Here is a 24,135-nt window from a genome sequence, read left to right as displayed (position 1 = left end):
AAAATTTCTCTCATTTTAAAAAAATGTGTTTAATGGTAAAGTTGAAATAAATATATTTAATGGTACTAGTGAAATATACTTAAGTAAAGTTATTTTTAATTAATATTGAATTAGATTAGTGGAAATAATTAATAATGAGACAAGTGTAATATAGAGCGTTGTTTCTTAGTCCTGCCTCTTATGCAAAAAATAATTGATAATTTAAATTATATATATATATATATATATATATATATATATATATATATATATATATATATATAATTTTAATTTTAAATTAATATAATATTAAAAGTTAATATAAAAATTTAACATAGTAAGAGCTTAATAAGTCTCTCATCACACATTTCAGTGGAGCAATTTGGTTGTTTAAAGAACAAAAAGATCCAAGATGCTACTGCCATAACTGAAGAAGCTCTACACACTATAAAAACCATACGAAAGGGGGCCATTATCTTAAAACTAGAACTACATAGGGCATACGATTGTGTGGATTAGACCTATCTTAGATTGATTTAACACAAGATAGGACTATCTATGGGGGTTGTGGATTGGGTAATGGAATGAATCTCAATGGTGGGCTACGTTGTTATTTTTTTTGCTTAAGCAATAAACGGTCCTTCTATTAACTTAGGTAAAAAAATATTTTACACATGTTACAACAAATGCCCAGAGGCACAAACTCCCACAAAGGGGAGTGAAAATACCCTAAGTACCCAAAAAAATCCTCCAAAAATCAGACAGAGACAAAGCCTAGACTGCCCTCGAATCAAAAGCAAGCAAGTGGATTCGAAGTCCGCACCCCAAAACCGATTGAAGATATGTCTTCTAACAATCCGACGGTCAAGATTCAACCCGTGCAGGGGCGAAGCCCAAAAAACCCTAAAGTTGCCCGATCAACGCTGACCGTTGATCTTCTCCTTCTAATCCAACGACTGTAGTCCATATCATGCGGCTTAAAAAGCCCGCTGAATACTGTGCGATGAAGGTGGTTTGCTTTGTTTGTCCTCCGCCATGTGTTGCTTCTTGAGTGGAATTGCTGGCTTTTCCTTAATACTGTCTTTGGTTTGGAAGGCGCCCGATGAAGGTGGTAAACCATTAATGGTTTTATCCTTTCGGCCCCACCAACATGCACACCAAAAGGTGGCCGTTGATCTTCCCTCTCCAGATATGACAGCCACAGACCAAAACGGACCACACAACTGCTCACGAAAAACCCTAAAGTTGCACGATCAATGCTGACCGTTGATCTTTTCCTTTTGATCCAATGGCTGGAGTCCATGTCTTGAGGAATACCACACGATGAAGGTGGTTTGATTTTTCGGTCCTCCGCCACGTGTTACTTCCTCAGTGGAATCATTGGCTTTTCATTAATACCGTCTTTGTTTTGGAAGGTGCCCGATGAAGGTGGTAAACAATTAGTGGTCTTATCCTTTCGGCCCCACCAACTTGCAAACCAAAAGGTGGCCGTTCATCTTCCCTCTCCAGATTTGATGGCCACAGACCAAATCAGACCACACAACTGCTCACTAGATACCCAACGATGAAGGCGGTAATCATTGTCCATCCACCTCCACGCATCGCCTGCTAAATGGCATCGCTTGTCTTTCGAGAAAACTTCTCCCAGGTCAGAGGTTGCCCGAAGCAGGTGGTATATCTCGGGCAGTTTTTGACCCCAGTAATCTCTTCCTTTGACGCCTTCGTCTTCCATGGAATCATTCCTCATGTGAACATATATCTTCTGTATCGATTACTGCCTCTGTTTCTAGAAGCTCCCTTAGAAAACCGACAGTGCATCTCCGTTGATAGGCCATCTAAAGTGAACTTATTCATCGTTTTCATGAAGTAAAATTCTTTCTCTTGATTTTTCCTGATACTGTTGTCTGCCGCTGAGGGCTCAGGATGAGCATTCCTCCTTCAACCTATCATCGTTACCTCCTCCCACCAACAGCACAAGTTGATATGCTTATTTCGTATCCCCTCATTGGCCAGCCAATCCGCAACTTTGTTGGCTTCCTTGCGGACATACACCAACCTAAGAGTTCTCAACATTCTTAGGTGTGCTTGGATTCTTTGGTAGACTTGCAGAAGCTGCCAGTGTCCTGAGATTTTCTCTGGTGCAGCACCAACATTTATCCTCTTCACTGAGTTAATGACTAATTCCAAGTCAGCCTCAATGATGACATTGTGAATGTTGTACTTGAGCAGCATTTCCAAGCATAATTCCATCGCCATGAGCTCCGCCATATTGTTGGTTGCTTTTCCTAGATAACTATGGAAGATGGCTTGTATGTTTCCTTCCTCATCCCTCATGACCCCTCCATATCCTGCTTCTCCCGGATTCCCTTTTGAAGCCCCATCTATGTTAAATTTTAAAAAGCCATGTGAAGAGGGTTGCCATGAAGCCTCTTCTGTTGAGGTCTTCTTGTTGATCTGCATAGAACCCTGAGGGGGGTGAACCTTGAGCTCTAACTTCTCTAGTATTCTGGCCTCTCTTTGTCCGATGGGTTTGCCAGTAGCTACACCTCCCAGGATATGAACAGTCTCTTTGAGTTGTTTAAGGATTAGCTTAAGGATGCTGCTCACTGGACTCGCTTTATCCTTGAAAATCCTGTTGTTGTGCTCCTTCCAAACATTCCAGATTATGAATCCTGGGGTCAGCATCTAGGTGGAGTTAATGATCTCATTATCCGAAAAATTTTTCTGCCATTTTTTCAAAGTAGCAATGATGTCATTTACATTTCTGTCTATTTGTTCAAACACTTCTCCAACCCAATTCCAAAGGTATTGTAGAGAAGGTGCATCCATTCAGGAGATGATTTGTAGTTTCTTCCTGTTGTCTACATAAGTGACATCTTGAGGGGCCAACAAAGCCTCTTTTTCTTAGGTTATCCCATGTCAGAATCTTGCCCTGTTGAACCAGCCACTTGAATAGTTTGACTTTCATTCAATGAAGATTAAGCCCTAAATCTATCCTTTTGGCCTCCTTAAGGTTGAAGAGACCTACCTTGTTCTTTCCCCATCTTAGTTGATCATCCAAGGTTGAGTTTAAGATTTGTCTCTTGTCTAAAAGACCTTTAAGGGCTATAGCTTGAGTGTGCAACATGCCCATTCCACTGTAATCTGGAAGTTTTCATGTTCTCCATTTCCCATTGTTCCTTGATTGGTCCCAATAGTCACTTACCCACCTTAATCCTTTGTTGATGGTATCAGTGTGAATGTATGCTAATTATTCACTTCGGAGATTGTCCTCCTGCTGCTAATTATCCTCCCAGAACCAGGCCATGTTTCCATTTCTGATCTCCCAGAAACTGTGATTTTGGATTAGGGCCTTGTTCTCCCATGCCCTATTCCAAATTGCAGAACCTTTTACTTGTCTTGTCATTCTGATGAGGTTCTTCTCCTGCCACTCTCTTGCATATTTTTGCTTCCAAAGTTTTGCCTAGGGGGCTTGTATTTCCTTTAGCCATCTCCACTAGATTTTGGCACTAAGAACTCTGATAAGAATTCTTGGGTCATGAAGACCCAAGCCACCATGGGACTTAGGTTTGCATACCTTGTCCCATGCCACAAGAGCCCATTTCTTTTTTTCTTCACCTTTCCCCCAGGGAAAGTCTCTTTGAATGTTTCTTATATTAGTAATTACACCAGTTGGTGCCAGAATGGCTGATATCATATAGATAGGGATACTTTGGAGGATAGCCTTAGTTAGAATCAGTCTCCCTGCTAGATTTAGTGCTCTATTTGTCCATTTGCTAATCTTATCTTTTAGCTTATTAAGAATAGGCTCCCAGATATCCTTGTGTAGCGGTTTGTCGGTGAGGGGAAATCCTAGGTACTTTGCAGGTAGTGACTCCCTTTGAAAGCCCAAAATTCTGGAAAGATTTCTTTGTATTGAAATATCTGTATTGAAAAAGAAAATCTTAGATTTAGTAAGACTTACCTTTGTGCATGCTGCCTTAGAAAACTCACTCAGAATCTGCTTGAATGCTTTGGCTTCCTTGACAGTGGGTGTGCCTTGAAGCATAGTATCATCCACAAATTTTTGATGTGTCACCGTGTCCCCACCTTGAGTGAGTCTCAGACCCTGAATTCTCCCTTCCTCCTTTGTAGCTCTGATCGCTCTCCCTAACCCTTCCATCATTAGAATAAAAAGGAAAGGAGAAAGAGGATCGCCTTGCCTGAGACCTCTAGAAGGCTTGGAGGTTTTGGAGGGATAGCCATTAAGAAGAATTGAACAGCTGGCGGTGGTAACTAGCGCCATAACCCATTTAATCCAATTGTATTCAAATCCATAGGCTTTTAATATTGCTCTTATGTACGACTAGCTAAGTTTGTCATAGGCCTTTGCTATGTCTAGCTGAATTATCATTCCTACCTGTTGATTGATAATGAGTGATTGAACCATTTCATGTGCTTGAATTATGTTATCTAGAATTTGTCTTCCTTCCACATAGCCCATTTGCTCCTCTGACACTAGGGTTGGGAGGAGTGGTTTGAGATGGTTGGCAATTACTTTGGATATTATTTTGTATACCACATTGCATAATGCTATAGGTCTAAATCTGTCTGGAGAGGTGCCCTTTTCCTGTTTGGGGATTAAGGCGATGAAAGATTCATTGAGCGCCTTTAGGACTGTCTTAAAACATCGAGAGTCTTCCACTACCTCCAGGATGTCCTATTTTACTATCGTCCAACAAGATTTGAAAAAGTCCACATTGAAGCCATTCGAGCCTGGTGCTTTCCCATTGTGCATCTCTTTAACGACTTCCTCAATTTCTTCCTCTTTTACTGGTCTGTTGAGATTATAATTATCTTCTCTAGTAACCAATTTAGGAACGTACTGAGTAAATTTTTTCGTAAACTGGTATCTGTCTTCCGAGGTTTCCTTAGCAATTTTCTGAAAATTCTGGACTAGAACCTTTTCCATCTCTTCATGAGTGTTTCTTTCTATTCCATGCTGATCTGTGAGTTTCACAATTCTATTGTTGTTTCTGTGAGCTATGGTGGATCTGTGAAAGAATTTTGTGTTTCTCTCCCCTTCTTTAATCCATTGTATTCTGGATTTCCGTCTCCAGAATATTTCCTCTTGAAGACATCTGTTATCCCGTTCCTACTGGAGTGACTCTGCCATCTCTTTCCTTTCATTTGTATAGCCTTCTGTGATAAGAATATGGTTTATTTCCTTTAGTTTCTTTTCCACATCTCCTTTAGCTTTGAAGACATTACCAAATTCCTTTTTATTCCACTCTTTGAGTTCGCCTTTAATGTGTTTGAGCCTGCAGTGTAGAAGGAACATCTTTGTACCCTGAAGGTGTAGCTCTTCCTTCCACCATTTTTCCATTTTTGTGAGGAAATCTGAGTGTGTGAGCCAAGTGTTCTCAAACCTGAAGGGGGAGTTCCTTGGTTTACCAAAAAGAGAAGCTTCCAATTGGATAGGCCAGTGATCTGAACCTCCAAAAGGTAGTATGATCGTAGTAATGCTGCTTCCCATGAGAAGAAGTTCCTTTGAAACAAAAAATCTGTCCAATTTTGAGGCTACTTGGGTAGGCCCCCCTCTTTTGTTATTCCAAGTGAGGATTCCATTGCTTGTTTCCATATCAACCAATTTCATATTGGTGATGAAGTTCTGGAAGGCAACTGCATCTCTACCAAGTGTTCTAGTTCCTCCTTTCTTCTCCATAAGTGATTTTGTCATGTTAAAATCACCTCCAAGAATCTAGGGTAGAGTTGGGTATCTCTTCTTCATATCCTTCAATGTTGTGACGAGTCGAAGTTTTTCCTCCATTGGCTGTGGACCATAGACATTGGCGATCATGTAACATTGTCTGTCACCCACCAGTTGGAAAATAAGAGAAAAGTGATGTCTGGATGCCTCCGCATCAATCACACCAAATTTCTGTGGATCCCATAGAGTGAGAATGCCACCAACAGATTTATTTGCCTTAACTTCAAGGTATTCATATCTATTTAACCATTTTCTATGTTTTTCATGGATATTCTCCATAGAGAATTTTGTTTCCTGTATGAATACTATGTCAGGTTTTCCCTCTCTGATCCTGTTATCTAGATTCCTTTGTTTTCTTCTACTCTCTAGTCCTCTAATGTTCCAAGTTGTGATTTTCATTGAGGTGGGGTTTTAAAGGAGTAACTGGAAAGGTATTTCATCCTTCCTGAGTCAAACATGAGTTTTCCACACTCCAAAAGTAGTTCTTTCTATCTTTTTCTTCCCCTCCTTTTGCTTGGATTTTTTGTAAGTTTTCCTATTATTAATCCTATTGAGGAAGTCCCTTTATTTTCCTGGTTATCATGTCCTCTTTTGACTCCTGCAGCTATTTGATGTGACTTGTTAAGGAATATCTGTTGTACCTTGTCCACATCCTCCTGAGGGATGGAGTTTATTCCCAAGTTTCCTCCTTGTTCTAGAAACTTTTCCAGCTCTAGGTTCTCCCTTTCCAGGATCTCCTGTAAGTCTTGGTCCTCTCATTTCCTGGTCTTTTTATATTTCCATGGTACTCAAAGGGTCTGTCGTGTGTTCATTCTGTTCCTGAGTGAACTCCATGCTGGCCTCTTTTCCTTTCCCCCTTGCTGACTGATTCTCTGTACTCTTTTGATCACCTCCATCTACTTCTTTTTCTCCTAAGATCTCAAAACTATTGTGACTTCTTGTTTTGTTATCATTCGTACTAGGGTTCTTTTGTGTCTTCCTTCCCCCTCATTTTCCTTTTCCTCCTACTTTGATGAAACCTGTCTGGTCTTTCCCTTTGCTGGTGTTTAGGTTTTCCTCCCTTCTATTAAGAGGACAATCTCTAGATAGGTTCCCATGCTCATGACATTTGTGACATCTGAACGGGATATGTTCATAGTCAACTGTTTGAACCCATTCCTCGTCATATACTTCTAGAATGAACTCATCTAGAAGGGCTCATGATAGGTCCATCTCCACACATATACGAGCATAGGAGGTATATTTTCCCCGTAGAGTTGCCTCTGAAATTTTTAAGAAATGACCTAATTTATTGCCTATATCTTTTAAAGACTCTGGCATCCAGTAATCTAAAGGTAAGGAGTAGAGTCTAATCCATACCGGTACCGAAGTGAAGCTTTCTCGTTCTGGCACAAAGTTCATTGTCCATGGCCGCATATAGAGACTAGCAGCTGCAAAGAAGAATGGCCCTCCTTCAAAAATCCTGTCTCTGTCTTCCATGTTCGTGAACAACACTGTAAAAAAGCCTTTGGATCCAAGATGTATATTTAACTCCCCCTTTGGTTTCCAGTTGTATTTTATCTAGGTGTACAACGCTTTCTCTGACGGCCAGATTCCCATAAATTTGCATATGATGGCATAGTTTTCCATGTGATCCCTGTGCGCTTGCAGAGCTGGATCATTCAGAATAACCTGAGGTTTAGTTATGGTCTTGGGTTTACAGGGCCCCATCTTGGCTCTGTTCTCTGTTCCATGACCTCTGTCTTCCGCTTTCTCCTCCTGTCGGTCTTCTTTGTGGGCCCCTTGATCTGCATGGGTTTTGCTGCCTTCCGCCTTCTGAGTTTCAGTGTTTTTTGTCTTGACCTCCAAGGGTTGTGGAGGTTTGTTCTTATTCCCTCCTCTTCCTCTATTTGAAACCAAATTGCTGTAGGAGGGAGTGGAGCTCCCTCCTCCCTGTGCCTCCATGGGTACCTGTTACCCTCTGTCACTCTTAGATAAACCCTAGAACCCTCTGTGGAACCAGTCGAGTTCCACAACCCCAGTTTCATGTTTTGTGGGCTACGTTGTTATTATTAATGGAGTTCCTTCTATTTCTTTTCCATGCCTTCCATGGCCTGCGTCAAGGGTGTTGTTTACCCCCTTTGTTATTTTTAATAGTCATAGAAGGAATCAACAAATGGATTAAGGTGACCAAAGCACTGGGACTATTTCATGGTTTATAAATTACTAGGAGAACCGCCGTCACACCTCTAATGTTTTTCGATAATGTATTTCTCTTTGGACAGGTATTGGTGGAACATGTAGAAATTTTGAATAATTTAACACATATTCAATGGAGATTATCCTGATCATGTACTAATGCGGAAAACATACACAATACATAAGCTCCTCTACGTTGATCAAGAATATAGCAGCATCAATAACAATAAAACATCAAGAGAATTCACACATTAACACAGTATGTATCACGGGGAAAGCATCTCGCTAAAAACCCCACACTATCTGTATATTAATGATTGAGTCATGTAACATTACACAGCATAATACTTCTCACAAGTATCTCCACCTCTGTTACACACAATACAGCTCAGATCTGATCTCCAAATCTCTTCCACTGCTTGCCTGCCTCCACTGCTCAATACCTGCTCAAGAACTGATGAGAATTTCTTCCCAAACTCGATTTTCACCTGCAAAATAGTCACTCACTCTTTGTGGACGTGAGCAAAAGCTAAAATGTGGGCCAAATACGTGAGCAAACTCATTGGCATACTCAATCCCTTGATTGTGCAAGATCTGGTGCACAACTATAGTCACAACTGATAGCAATCTGATTCTCTACCACCTGTCCCTGTTGAACTGAACATGCACTGACATGCAACTGAGTTAACTGATGTATTCTTTAGTTGTATTATGAGTTAATAATTAGTTTAACAACTCATCATTAGTCTATCTGCAGTTAGACTAACTACAACCAGTTTAACTAAGTTAAACTGAACACAACTCCATCAACTGTACCTCCAGTCCACTAAACTCAACTCACTTGAGTTCTAACTGAAGTCATGCATGCAACAACTCAACTGACTCATAAGAAAAACGAATTTCCTTCTGACAGCTGCATGTGCCACTTCCGTAGCTCAAACTGAAGTGCTCCAAGAGAATAAGATTAAGTTTATAGTCCAAATATTATTGTGAGATAATAATATTTGACTTTTCTATTTTTGACTTTGATCACTCACACTGTGATCACTCACACTGTAATCACTCACACTGTGATCACTCACACTTTCATCAAAAATAGAAGTCCATCTATTTTTCCCAACTTGATCAATCATCCATAAACATAGACATGATCCATATGTCTAAAAATAGACATAGTCTAAAAATAGACTTGCGCCAAAAATAGCCTGCGGGCCCACTTAGTGAAGGCGACTCTTTTCACTAAGCTCCATCATCTTGTTGCAATCTCAACACTCCCTCTCGACAAGATATGGATTATCAGCAACCCCTATCCTGCCTCGGTGGTACTCGAATTTGCTCCTGGTGAGAGCCTTCGTCAGAATATCAGCATCCTGATCCTCCGTTGGAATGTACGAAAGTAACATGATCCTCCGCTGCACACAATCTCTGATATGATGGTACCTGATGTCAATATGTTTAGATCTATCATGAAATACAGGATTAGCCGAGAGTTTAATGCAACTCTGGTTATCACAGTAAATCACAGTAGGATCCAAATGAGAACCGAACAAACCAACCAGGATCTTCCTCATCCATATAGCCTCGCATGCAGCCAAACTTGCTGCCATATACTCGGCCTCCGCTGAACTGAGTGCCACAGATCTCTGCTTCCTGCTGTACCAAGAAACTGCTGTCGATCCGATACTGAAGACCCCTCCTGATGTGCTCTTTCTGTCTGTTGGGCTCCCTGCCCAATCTGCATCCGTGAAGCCACATAGCTTCACCTCATCCTCCTGTCTGTACCACAAACCATATCCCGATGTGCCTCTCAAGTAGCGTAATACATGCTTGCCCGCCTTCCAGAAGAGCTTGGTAGGCTTAACCATAGCTTGTGAAAGCTGGTTAACTGCATAGCATATATCAGGTCGTGTATTGACCAAATACATCAGCGACCCCACCAACTGTCGATAAACAGTGGCATCCACTTCTTCTCCCGAAGTGGCATCCTCCTTCCTCCAACCTCCAGGAAGAGGAGTATCAACAGGCTTGCAGCCATGCATGTTGAACTTCTCCAGTATCTCCCGAGCATACTTGCCCTGAGAAACAAACAGTCCACCACTGCGCTGCCATATTTCCAATCCTAGGAAATAGTGAAGGAGGCCCAAATCCTTCATCTCAAACTCTGTAGCAAGATCCTTCTTGCATGACAGTATCAACAGCTCATCACCCGTTAGAATCAAATCATCAACATACAGTACAATGATAAGCAACTTACCCTCCACCACAATCTGGTATAGGTTCGGATCCGCCTCGCTCTTGGAGAATCCAAGTCCTGTGAAATAGCTGTCTATCCGTGTGTACCAAGCACGTGGTGCTTGCTTCAACCCATACAGCGCTCTCTTGAGCCTGCACACATGCGACTCGCTGCTGAAGACTTGAAAGCCTTCGGGTTGCTCAATGTACACCTCCTCCTCAATGACTCCGTTGAGGAACGCAGTCTTCACATCCATCTGATGAATGTGCCATCCCATCTGCGCTGAGAGAGCAAGAATCGTCCGTATGGAAGAATACCTTGCGACAGGTGCAAAGGTCTCCTCATAATCGATCCCCTCAATCTGTGAAAAGCCTCGGGCAACAAATCTTGCCTTGTACTTCTCCACACTCCCGTCAGCTGCCTGCTTAACTTTGTAGATCCATCTCGAACCTACCACTGATTTCCCTTCCGGTCTAGGAACAATCTCCCATGCACTGTTTCTGACAATAGAATCATACTCTTCCACCATGGCGTCTACCCATGCGGGATCCTCCACAGCTTCCTCGAAAGAGGATGGCTCAGTCACAACACACTTGCTCATAAGAGCCATGTATCCAGTGTACCGATCAGGTGACTGTCTCTGCCTGCGTTGGGCTGTAGGTGGTCCTACAACTTTCTCTGCATCTTGAGCCAGTCGCTCAGCTTCTGTCAAGCGCTTTCGCCCTCTGATGGTTGGCGCTGCATGAGTGGTCTCTTCCACTCCATGAACCTCGTCCTGTGGCTGATCCACGTCCTGAAGCTCATCCTTAGGAACTAATAGCTCCTCATCTGCATGCAAGTGTAGCTCCCTCTCAAGCGAACACTTCATGGCTTTCTCCTCCTGAAATTTTATATCCCGTCGCACAACAGTTTTACCACTGTCTGGAAAATACACACGATAGTTGTGGGGCGTATCAGTGTACCCCACAAATATCCCAACCTCTGCAGTCGGCTCCAACTTCTTTCTGGCATCCTTCGTCACATGCATGTAAACGTTAGCACCAAAAATCCTCAAATGAGAAAGATCAGGCTTCTTACCAGAATAAGCCTCCTCGGGTGTACTCATGCCAAATATCCTATGAGGACAACGGTTCTGCACATAAACTGCTGTATTGCATGCTTCCGCCCACAAGTGAAGGGGTAGGCCCTGATCATGCAACATTGCCCGTGCAGCACCCACAATCGTTCTGTTCTTCCGCTCAGCTACCCCGTTCTGCTGTGGGTTATGGGGAGCTATGAGCTCTCTACGAATCCCTTCTGCCTTGCAGAAATCCTTGAACTCGTCCGAGATGTATTCACCACCATTATCGCTCCTAAGAGCCTTCACCTTCTTCCCCGACTCCTTCTCGACCAGTGCTTTGAATTCACAGAACTTTGAATATGTCTCGCTCTTCTTCTGCATGAAGAAGATCCAGCACTTACGAGAGAAATCATCAACAAAAATCACATAATACCTGTGTTTTGCTGTCGAAGCAACTGAGAAAGGTCCACACACGTCTGTGTGAATTCTCTCAAGGATCGTCGTGGCGCGACTATCCTTCTCGTGAAAGGTGGCTTTCACAAACTTCCCCAAAGTACACCCCTTGCATTGATCTGACTGCGCAAGTGTGCCTTTAGGAAGCCCTGTAGTGATCTGCTGCAGTATCTTCAAGGCTCCATGGTGAAGGTGACCCAATCTCCTGTGCCACAACTCGCCATCATCCCGGCTCACCAATCCTTCTGCCTTGCCTGCCATTGCTGCGCATCCATCTACATGCAACTGATAAAGGTTCCTCACTCGAACCCCTATCTTCCGGGTCTCACCAGTTGTCTTGCTACGCAGGAAGGCCTTTCCCTCGCTGAAAACAACATCATACCCCTTGTCTTCTAACATCGCCACTGAGATGAGATTCTTCTTCAATCCTGGAACATGCATGACTTCCTTCAATACAAAGGGTTTACCAGACTCCCTCTCAAAGGAAATGGTACCGATACCGGTCGCACTGTATCTACCATCATCGCCCATCTCGATGTGCACTCCAAGATCTTTGTCCTCCAGATCAGAGAACAAATCTCTATCTCCCGTCATGTGAAAAGACGCACCACTGTCCAAGAACCACACTGATCCCATCACACTTGAAACCAAGCATGCGATCAATGAAAAATCAAGCTCAAACTGAGAAGCTAAAGCCTCTCCCCCTGCAGATCCAGCAACTTGCTTGTTCTTCTTCTTCTGCGGACAATTTGTGGCATAGTGTCCATGCTGGTGACAGTGAAAACACTTCACCTTGGACATATCCTGCTTCTTGCCTTTCGCACCAGACTGAGAAGCTTTCTTGCTCTTCCCTTTCTTTGCTTTGGCAGCCAAAGCGCAATTCTCTTCATCAGATACCTTTGATGAAGATCCATTCTCACCTTTATTGTTACTGAGTTTATCCTTGAGTGCCAGGTCGCTCTTGCTTTGGAATAACATTTGCAATCCGTTGAAAGACATTTTCAACAACACTGCTGCAAATTCGAATTTCCACCAGCAACCAACTCAACTGCTTCCGATCAACCCTCGCTTGATATCCTGTAAAAATCTCTTCTACAAATCAAGCTGCTCCGATACCATGTAGAAACTTTTTCTACAATTATCTAGCTCTGATACCATGTAGAAATTTTGAATAATTTAACACATATTCAATGGAGATTATCCTGATCATGTACTAATGCGGAAAACATACACAATACATAAGCTCCTCTACGTTGATCAAGAATATAGCAGCATCAATAACAATAAAACATCAAGAGCATTCACACATTAACACAGTATGTATCACGGGGAAAGCATCTCGCTAAAAACCCCACACTATCTGTATATTAATGATTGAGTCATGTAACATTACACAGCATAATACTTCTCACAAGTATCTCCACCTCTGTTACACACAATACAGCTCAGATCTGATCTCCAAATCTCTTCCACTGCTTGCCTGCCTCCACTGCTCAATACCTGCTCAAGAACTGATGAGAATTTCTTCCCAAACTCGATTTTCACCTGCAAAATAGTCACTCACTCTTTGTGGACGTGAGAAAAAGCTAAAATGTGGGCCAAATACGTGAGCAAACTCATTGGCATACTCAATCCCTTGATTGTGCAAGATCTGGTGCACAACTATAGTCACAACTGATAGCAATCTGATTCTCTACCACCTGTCCCTGTTGAACTGAACATGCACTGACATGCAACTGAGTTAACTGATGTATTCTTTAGTTGTATTATGAGTTAATAATTAGTTTAACAACTCATCATTAGTCTATCTGCAGTTAGACTAACTACAACCAGTTTAACTAAGTTAAACTGAACACAACTCCATCAACTGTACCTCCAGTCCACTAAACTCAACTCACTTGAGTTCTAACTGAAGTCATGCATGCAACAACTCAACTGACTCATAAGAAAAACGAATTTCCTTCTGACAGCTGCATGTGCCACTTCCGTAGCTCAAACTGAAGTGCTCCAAGAGAATAAGATTAAGTTTATAGTCCAAATATTATTGTGAGATAATAATATTTGACTTTTCTATTTTTGACTTTGATCACTCACACTGTGATCACTCACACTGTAATCACTCACACTTTCACTCACACTTTCATCAAAAATAGAAGTCCATCTATTTTTCCCAACTTGATCAATCATCCATAAACATAGACATGATCCATATGTCTAAAAATAGACATAGTCTAAAAATAGACTTGCGCCAAAAATAGCCTGCGGGCCCACTTAGTGAAGGCGACTCTTTTCACTAAGCTCCATCATCTTGTTGCAATCTCAACAGAACAATGGTCAAATTTACAACATGTCATCGACGCGTTTGAGAATTCTATAGGTGTAGTTATGAACTTACAAAATCTAACATCATACACTTTACGGAGGATCCTGTACAGGTCAAACAAATCAAAAATATATTTGGGGTTTCCATTGCTGCTATGGATGAAAACTTTACTTATTTGGGGTTTTGTACGAAACCAACCAAATACGTTAATTCATATTGGTAGTGGCTCATTGACGGTTTTAGAAGAAAATTAAACAACTCGAAAAATAATTGGTTGTCTCTAGGTGGTAGACTTATCTTGGTTCAATCTGTATTGCATAGTTTGTCAGTGTATTGAATGCACCTAAACAAAATACCAAACGAGATTGCCAGACACGTGGATGCCATCATCACAAACTTCATTTGGTTAGGAAAAAAGGAAGGGATGAAGATTCATTTAGTAAGGTTAGCTAAGATTACCAAGCAGCCAAAATATGGTGGATGGGGAATAAAAAAAGTAGAATTCTTTGGATGGGCGTTATTATCTGTGAGTTTTTGGAGGGCCATCTCTGGTAGCGACATCTAGAATGATATCATTAGAGAAAAATATTTCAAAAATAGGGTGTATCTAGGCTGGAATGCACAATTGGGCTGATCGACCCCTCAATGTGGTTAAGACAAGGCGCTAAATGCACAATTTCTGGTTCATACATTTGGATAAGTCTCTTACAAACGAGGAGATGGACAGTAGACAACTTATGTTGGTTTGTTGGCTCATGCAAGGAAGCCTTGACTGGTATTGATCGAATATACGACGGTGGAGGAAAAAATATCTTATGGAAGAGATCTTAAGTCACTTATCCATTATACATATTTACCATTTCTTATATTAGGAAGGATGGGATTCACACAAACTATTTCCAATCTGGAAGAATGCGAGGGACCTGGGAATCATTGAGGAGCTTACTAACATATGGAACATTCCACATTTATATATGGTTGGTATCTCTTTAGATGGAGATGAAGATAAGCTATACTGGTTCGATGAATCTACCAAAGGTCCCATCTCAGCAAAAAGAATTTACAATCACATATTTTCTTACTCCTAAGGCACATAAGACAAAAGTTGGTTCTATAAGGCATGGACATGGCATGTTCCAAAAAAGATCTTACTATTTGGATGGTTAGTTTGCAGAAATATGATCCTTACATGGGACAACCTTTGCAGAAGTGGGTATCAGAGACCAGGTAGATGTCATCTTTGTCATGAAATAGACGAAAATGCCTTACATTTTGTTTCCAGGAAAACTAGTGTCTTTTTGATCTGCTAGTCCCACTAAGACAGGTAGCTATCTTAGAAACAAACAATCAAAGAAATTTGTGATTTCCTTTATGTATGATAGATAAGAGAGAAGCAAAGGGGACCAACTTGGATCTTCCACTTGGCTCCTTGCTTGATTTCTCTCTCCCTTGATAGAGCTTGCCACTCCTCTCCTACTTGTCCCACTTCAGAGAATACCTGTAGAGTCAAAGTAACAAAACACCATCAAAGCATCTCGATCTATAATATCATAAACAATGCAGAATCAGAAATACATTGACCATACAATTGTATTCACAAATAACAAGATTCACAAATACACGATTATATGGAGGAAAACTCAAAGAACTTTATTAATAGTAGAAGAGAGGATTACAACCTAGCTGTCTGATCCAGCATCATCCTCTCAGCATCAAAGCCCTCTTCACCTCACGAAAAGCAAGATCACCCAACAATACAATGTCTCTTCTCACAGATAAACCAACAACACTTCCTTACAAAATACACAATTCTAGCCTCTAGATCTCTCAGATGAGGGATCCATTTATAGATGTCTTGCAAGGGTACGAGTCAGCTTTGGGTTTCTGATTAGTGTCATTCCACTGATAGTTCTTAGTTCCACTTGGAGATTTCATTGATCTCTTACTCATCCCTGGGCAAATTCAGAGAGGCAAGTGTCTTGGGAGAAGTTTCTGGAAGATTCCATGAGCTTCCACTTAGAAAACTGTCTCTACCATTTGTCTATTCTCGCTCATCACACCCCACAGAAGGCATTTTCAGTATGCATCGCACCTGGCTAGTGTAGCAGCTAGTATGCATCACACCTTTTCCATGGAGCAGTTAGTATGGTCCGGTTTTGGCTAGTTCTGAGTGGTTTTTCAGGTGGAACTTCTGGGAAATGATGTAATTAGTTGACCATGATCCTTTAGGGTATGAAACAACACTTTTAGGGGTTAAAGAGCCCTTGGTTTATGGACATATGAGTTTGGGGTTGCAATGCCCAAACATGTCTATAACACATTTGTTGATTGATTGCCTAGTTTAAAAAATAATTTGGATATATGTCTTACTATAGATGAGATTTTTCATAGATTGGAATTATACAAGCATAGATACATGCTTCAAATATTCATTTGAAGCACCCGAGGAGCACAATACTCTCTGTTTCTACATTTTTTAGGGCATTTAGAAAGGGCGTAACACCAAGATATTTGAAAATAAGCGTTGCTGCATTGAACACATTGGTACATACATATGCATCTTACATATGGAACACATTAATCCCTCTCCCCTCAAGCCTACAAGATACATTAGATACAAGGATGATACGATTTCATATCCTATTGGACATTTTGATGGAGCAACACAAAATAATAAATGTGGATGTGGAGTAATGATCGCCATCAATTTAGACTACAAGTTTCATTTTTGCTAGAATGGAGGAGATGGCATGAACAATAGGGCATAAGTAATCACCCTTTGGGGTATTCTTTATTGTGAAAGAAGGCTAAACCTTGATGTTGTACATGCCTTTTGGTGATTCACAGGTGACAATTGATTGGATCAACAAAGGAACAACATTTGGACCTCCTCTCATGGGACACTAGATGCAAAGAATCCACAAGATTAAGTGCCTTTTTTGAGTGGTCACATTCATCCACATTCACCGAGAATTCAACAAAATTGTTGATGCTCTGCCTAAGGATGGTCTCTACATGTCACTAGGATATATCACGTATCAGTCTTTTAAGTTGGGATTCCTACTAGATTCGAGTCTTCTACAATGGGGATGAAATGGATTCTCAAATTTCTATTTCTTTTGTTGGAATTCATTAGACTTATAGTTCTCATGCTATTTTTTTTGCTATGGACAAATACCCTAGTGTTTATATTTACATTGCCGAAATTTTGATATGGTTTTATTCTGAAATAACTTCTCATCTTTTTTGACACTATTTTTGAACTGGAAATATGAGGGGGCTCCAATTGGAATGGGCTTGTTTTTAGGTTTATAATTGATGTATGCTACTCAATGCTAATAGATATGTCTATGAAAATCATAATCTACATGTAAAGTTTAATTTATTAATATAAGTTCGATTTTTCTCTTGTAAAAAAAAAGAGGTAATGGACTTCACAAAATCTATTTAAAGTTTTCAAAACTAAAATGTTTTGATTTTGAAATGAGTTATGGTTTTTGGGAAAGTGGTCTTTATAAGCCATGGTATTGGCCCATGGTATTGTAATAGAGCCTATTTACAAGTTTATCCATGGTTAAGAATCTTCTTATATTGTAAGTATTAAGTTTTAAGTTAAAAAATGCTATAAAATCAAATTAAATTAAAATATTTATAAAATATTTTGATTTTGAAAAAAGTCATGGTTTTTGTGCATGTGGTATTAATAAGCCACGGTATTGGTCCATGGTATTGTAACAAAGCGTAAATTATTATGACACTTTGTGAATACAAGTTATTTTAAGATTTTTATTTTTTAAAGTAATTTTTAAATCCGACAATTTAATTTAAAACCATATAAAAATAGTCATCAACATATTAAAAAAAACAATTTACATTTATTTATTTATTTTTTATATTTTCAAAATATTCAGTTTAATTGTGCTAAGAGGGCTCTCTAGCCCAAAATCCTAGTTCGTGTTCCTTTTCACAACACTCGCATTATAAGGGAAGCTCTCGAAATAGAAAAGTGCCCTGATAATTTCAATGGGGAAGATGGATTCAAATTAAGCTAATCGTGGAACCTTGTTATCCATCTTCTTTCTTGTTAAAATTTCCTTTTGTTGATCCTGATTTGTTTATCTGAACTGTTTATTCTCCTTGGATATTTATTTCATTTGTTTAATTTTATATAAGTTATTTTTATTTTATTAATTTTATTACTTAATGATTATTTATCATTTATTTCCTCCTTTTAAATCCTTCTCGCCCCCTTCTATTTCTTTATTAAGTTTAATTATCAATTATTTTTAATACCTTGTTTATGTATTGATTTAAATCATTGATTTTATTTTCATTACCAATTTAATTTTAAATTACTTTTCATCATAAAAAGTTTCATTATTATCTGCTTCAACTTTTTTCTTTAGCCCTTTGACTTGGTCCTTAATCATATATATATATATATATATATAGATATATTATTTTTAATTATTTTAATCAAAACCCGTGTTAATTATTAATTATTATTATTATTATTATTATCCAATTTTAAGGTCACAGGCAAGCCAATCACCAAATTGGTGTATGAGACCCCCTTGTTTGTGGGACAAGGGACCCACCTTCACACAATGATTTGACTGCTAAGTCTAGAAGGCATACATACTCTACCCCCCTCTGGTTTTGAAGTTGTGACCTCATAGGAGGAAAAACATGCTCTTAACCATTAGGCTCACTCAAGCTGTATTTATTGTTGTTAATTTATTTTTAATATTTAATTATTTCCTTCTTTCACTTCTCCCTCTTCATTTTACTTTATTTATTCAAATATTTGAAATTTTATTAGTTTATTATTTTTAATTTGTTAATTTTAAATTGTTTTCCTTAGATTTCAAATTCATCTTATTTTTGACCTTTTTGACTTGACCCTTAATGACTATTTATTTATTTATTATTATTAATTTTTTCCCCTTTGACTTGACTGTTACCGGCTATCTTAAATTTTATCATTTTTTCCCAACAACTAAATAAGTGGATTATTTTCTCTTTAAAGCTTCTAGCACTAGCTTGTTTATCATTCAATATTCTCTTGTCCCTGATGATGGGTGGAGGGTCCACCCGAAACATTGGACAGGATATTAATCCTATACATAGTTCAATCCGAAAATTTTTCTTCAAAAAATGTCTTGTCCTGTAAACATTTTGACTTCGTCAAAATAAAATAAAAATAAAAATAGCCATGTGTTAAAATACGAATCCTATGTTATTATATTTTTTTTTTCAATTTTTGTTGGGAAGTTAAGGTAAAATTTGAAAAAAATAAAAATATGAGTAGTCTTTAAGTGTTACTTTTGGAAAATTTTTTGATTTATTTTCCTATCTAACTTGTTTAGAACCCAATAGGAATTCATTACTGAAGTGCCCCATGGGTTTTTTAAATGTCAGAAAACCTATTTAAAAAACATAAATCAAGATTTGGCCACAATTTTTTGCGCCAGATTCCAACTAGAAATATATTGGAAACTCCAAAAAGTCGCACTCAAAGAATACTTCATAAAGATAACCCTATGTTAAAATAATAATTCTACGTTATTATTATTTTTTTATTAATTTTTATTGGGCAGTTAAGGTAAACTTGACTTGGTCAAGTCACTGGTGGTTTTTGAGCTCCAGGTTTATACCAATGGTATTTCCCATGGTATTCATGTGGAATATAACCTATTTAAAGGGGGGAATTAAACTAGCTTAGATCCATCTTAACTTTAGATCTACCAAACGCCAAGAGGGATTAAATCTCTTGAGATACAAATATCTTAAGATGCAAAGAGATTTGATCCCTCTCGGTGCTTGGTAGATCCAAACTTACTATGGATCTAGGTTGGTATTTATTTTTTTCAAAATTTTAATAAACTTCATAGAATCTGTATAAAAAATTCAAAAATTTTGAAATTCAAAGTTTTTTGGCCAAAATAAAAAACAATATAACCTACCTCTGATAGGTAAAAAGAATGTTTAATATCTAAAAAAATAATACCTATATATATATATATATATATATAGAGAGAGAGAGAGAGAGAGAGAGAGAGAGAGAGAGAGAGAGTTAAAAAAAAATATAATATGTATATTTTCTCCAAAGGCATGCAAGATGGTGGGGGGTGAGCTATTGTTTTCCGATTTGGTCATTCGACCAGGGAACATGGCAACTTGTTTTCTTATATGTCATTAAAGTTTCTATCTCACGCAAGATACATCATAATCTCGACGCCATTTTAACACAACCCCACTCTCGTTGACCACACCCTTGTCTAATCAACCTTGTGTGGCCTGTCATTTCTTGGCTCAATTTCCCAAGACTCTATTTTGTGACTGTTCATGTACAATAGCTAATAAAAATGACATTAACATACCCCAATATTTCTATTCAATGTTGCCACTCTATTGGCCATTTTGACATGAAGACCATCGAGCTCATCCAAGTTCTCACAAAGGGAATTCCAGGGATCTGACTAACTGTATTTTCTCTCGAAGGTGATATAATGCTTGTGGAAATTCACTCTTGTGTTTCATCCTTACATGTCAATCTCGAGGAATAACGTAGCCTTCAACTAGCTAGTTGAGAGTGGTGAAAGTGAAAGTTAACTTACCAACAAGCTTAACTCCACAAGGACAATTTTTTCCCCTCCTAACTAAAGTTAGCACTCTGTTACGGCCAAGGGAGGTGATTTTTGTAGGACTCTCTCTATTAATTCATGTAGCCGGGTAACCACAATTTTGATGTAGCTATACATTGAACAAGGATATATTCACTCGGGTAGGTCCTCCCTTCCCTTTTCTTAGTTTTGCTTCACACTCTCTGCTCTTGGTATCCTTGTTGGGTATGATTCTCCTTCTTACCGCTTGGATAATTTTCTCATATGTTTATTTTCAACACGTTACATTTACGGAGTATCCACATAATTTTTCAACTCATTGAACCTCTCGATGCTCCCTTAAGCTAGCCCTTACTTTCGTTGGCACTTCCATAGCCACCCTGTGTTGCGCCTGATCTCATTTTTGGTTCAAGAAACCAATGTGGCCCAACCTTGCTTTCCCTCACATCTCACTTTTCCTTTTTGGTCCCATTTATGAAAGCCATTCATTTTTCCCTTAGCCTTGTCACCTCCCTGGTGTAGGTGCAATACCACGTCAACACGCTCAAGTCAAAAGGAGTGCTTGTGAGATTTTTAAAGTTGTTGCAGTTAATCTTTTTATTATTCACCTATATTTAATAGAGTTTTGTATATGAAAAATACTAAATAAAACAGTACTACCACTTCTCCAAAATTAAATCAGAAGAACTAAGAAAATATCACACACATAAAATAATAGACATTGATATTTTTGGACAAATTGTCCTTGGAAAAACCCTTGTGTGGGGAAAATCAGTTTTGGAGATGAGCATTTTATTATTCTTCAACACATCAAGGATTACATAATCTGCTTGCCTCTTACTGGAAAAGTTTCGTCAATATTTTTCCTTCACTTCTACTGGTTAAATCGAACCTATCCAAACAAACCCATCCCTCTTTGTGCAACTCACACTTCCTCTAGCAACTTGCACTAATAGACTAGAAATGTGCACGAACTCCTTCTGGAACATGCATTGCCTCTAAAAAATCATGCTGATAGAATAAAATGCCTCTAGAAATTCACTAAATCCACTCGCATTTCCTTTGGTAACTGTCTCCGGCAACTGGAAATCGATCTGTAGCTCCAACAACTCGCACTTGTTATTCACATTTGCTAATGTGACCTCTTTCTACAGAAATAATTTGGCTTCCTTCCTTCTCTAAAAAAAATTAATCTCTGTGAAGAATTTATCTGGAAATTCTCTCCTCAATTACTCCTGCTGAAACCTCGCTGTTGGTGTCTCCCACACTATCATTGTGCCCTTGCTATCACTGCAAATCGTTATGTTTAAATGATCTCCAAAGGTCCCATTAATCTCCTCTTATAATCTCTCTTTGAGCAATCAACGACCATGGTCTATTCACAATCGGTGGCTAAGATAATCTTGAATTCATTTAATCACTTTTGTAGAAGTCACTAAAAAAATTTGATTTGTATCAATTAATCTCGATTAATTAACCATGTTTCCTAATTTAGACTAAGGAAAACAATTAAATTGGTTAATTAAATCTCATTAAGACAATTTTCCTTAAATTTTTTTTTAGGTATTGGAGATAATTAATCATCAGTGTTTATAGCCTCATATACACCACCTAAAACTCAAACACCTATCCGAGCTACATAGAATAACACTCCCTCTTAGTGAGGAAGGTGTCATAACACCCAACTTATCTTGGAAGAAGATGAATCTCGCCTTGTCCAAGGCTTTCATTAGATTATATCATACATGTTGATATATAGGTATATTCAGTAGCTAAACTATCCTGTATTGTACACAATATTTGATGAAGTGATACCTGATGTATATATGCTTAGACTTGTCATGAAAGATCATATTCTTAGATAACATGATGCAACTCTGATTGTCATAGTGTATCACTGTCGTCTCTACCTATAACCAAACAAGGATACTAACAACTTTCAAAGCCATATGGCCTCACATGTCACCATGCTAGCGCTATATATTCTGCCTCTACAGAACTTAGTGCCATGGACTTTTGCTTCCTACTGTATCAAGAGAAAATTCCTGATCTCATGCTGAGTCAACATCCTAAAGTGTTTTTCCTATCCACTGTGTTACCTACCCAATATAATCTAGGTGGATATTGGTGGCCACCGGCCTATTCCACTTGGACCCCCACCATTGTTTCTTTCAGTTTTTTTTTCTTCAGTTTCCTAGATTGTAGCATAGTTTAGTATCTTTGGTAGTTTTTGGGTCCTGAACTTTCGGAGCTGTTTTGAGGCCCTAAACAGCGATTTTTGGGAAAATTGGAAAATATGAGAATTCAACTTGATATTCACTGTCAGCAGTTGTAGTCCTTGGATAAATATTTCTAGCGAGGTATCATACGTGTCAAATGGAGATTGTATGCCAAAGTTATGACCCCAAGAAGTTGATGTACCAATTTACCCCAACGAGGCCCATAGTTTGGCGTTTCATCTCATAGGGTTAGGTTTTTGGATGTTTGGGGTTTTCCATTGCTTCTCAATATTAAATAGGCCCTCAAGCCTCATTGTAACACAGTTAAGAGGCATGTAGCTGCCACATCTCTTCTTAGATATAAGCTACCATAACCCGAGCTAGTCTTATTTCCATTATGTTTGTAAGCATATTTCAAAATTTTCTATTAATGAAATGAAGTGTTATTTTTGTTGCATCTCTCTATTTATGGTTATATCTGTAATCTGTTGCATTCATGTTTAAATCCGGATCACAATCTGCATTAGTGTATCCCACCAATCTGATCTCATCACCTTAAGCATATCTAATCCCATACTTGATTGTACCACACAAATACTACAACACATGCTTTGCTACTATCCAATGCACTCTGTTCATCTCAACCATGAATTGACCTAGAGAGTTATCACAAAGGATATATCAGACCTAATATTGAACAAATACATGAGAGAGCTAATCAACTGCCCGTATAAGGTGGAGTCCACATCCTTTTCCCTAGATGCATCTACCGTCCTCCAATTCATGGTCATGGGTATAGAAATGGATTTGCAATCCTCCATCCCAAACCTCCTCAGGATCTCGATGAAATATTTCCATTTCCTAATGAAAATGTCTCCATCTATCTGTCACACCTCGATGCCTAGAAAGTAGTGCATAAGCCCCAAATACTTTATCTCAAACTCTGCTGCAAGGTCCCTCTTACACTCCTCTATGAGCCCTAGTGAACTTGTTAGAGACAAATTGTCCACATACAAAATAAGAATGAAAACCTCACCCCAACCACCAAGTAGTAGAGGTTTGTATCTGTCTCACTCTTTAGGAAACCCATTCCCTGCAAATATCTATCAATGCACTCATACCACGCTTTGGGAGCCTACTTGAGCTTGTATAAATATCTCTTCAATTTGCATACGTGGGTCTCACAATTGTGTGCTACAAAGCCCTCTGGTTGTTTTATGTATACCTCATGTTCCAACTCACCATTAAGGAACATCGTATCGACATCCATCTAATGGATCTAGCATCCCATCTATGTTTTGAGTGAGATCATGGA

This window comes from Pinus tabuliformis, chromosome 2_2 (assembly GCF_031772625.1).
Source record: "Pinus tabuliformis cultivar Carrire ecotype Pingquan chromosome 2_2, CPIR1, whole genome shotgun sequence".
Lineage (NCBI taxonomy): Eukaryota > Viridiplantae > Streptophyta > Pinopsida > Pinales > Pinaceae > Pinus > Pinus tabuliformis.
The sequence above is the reverse complement of the archived record's forward strand: the minus strand, read 5'-3'. Positions refer to the sequence as shown.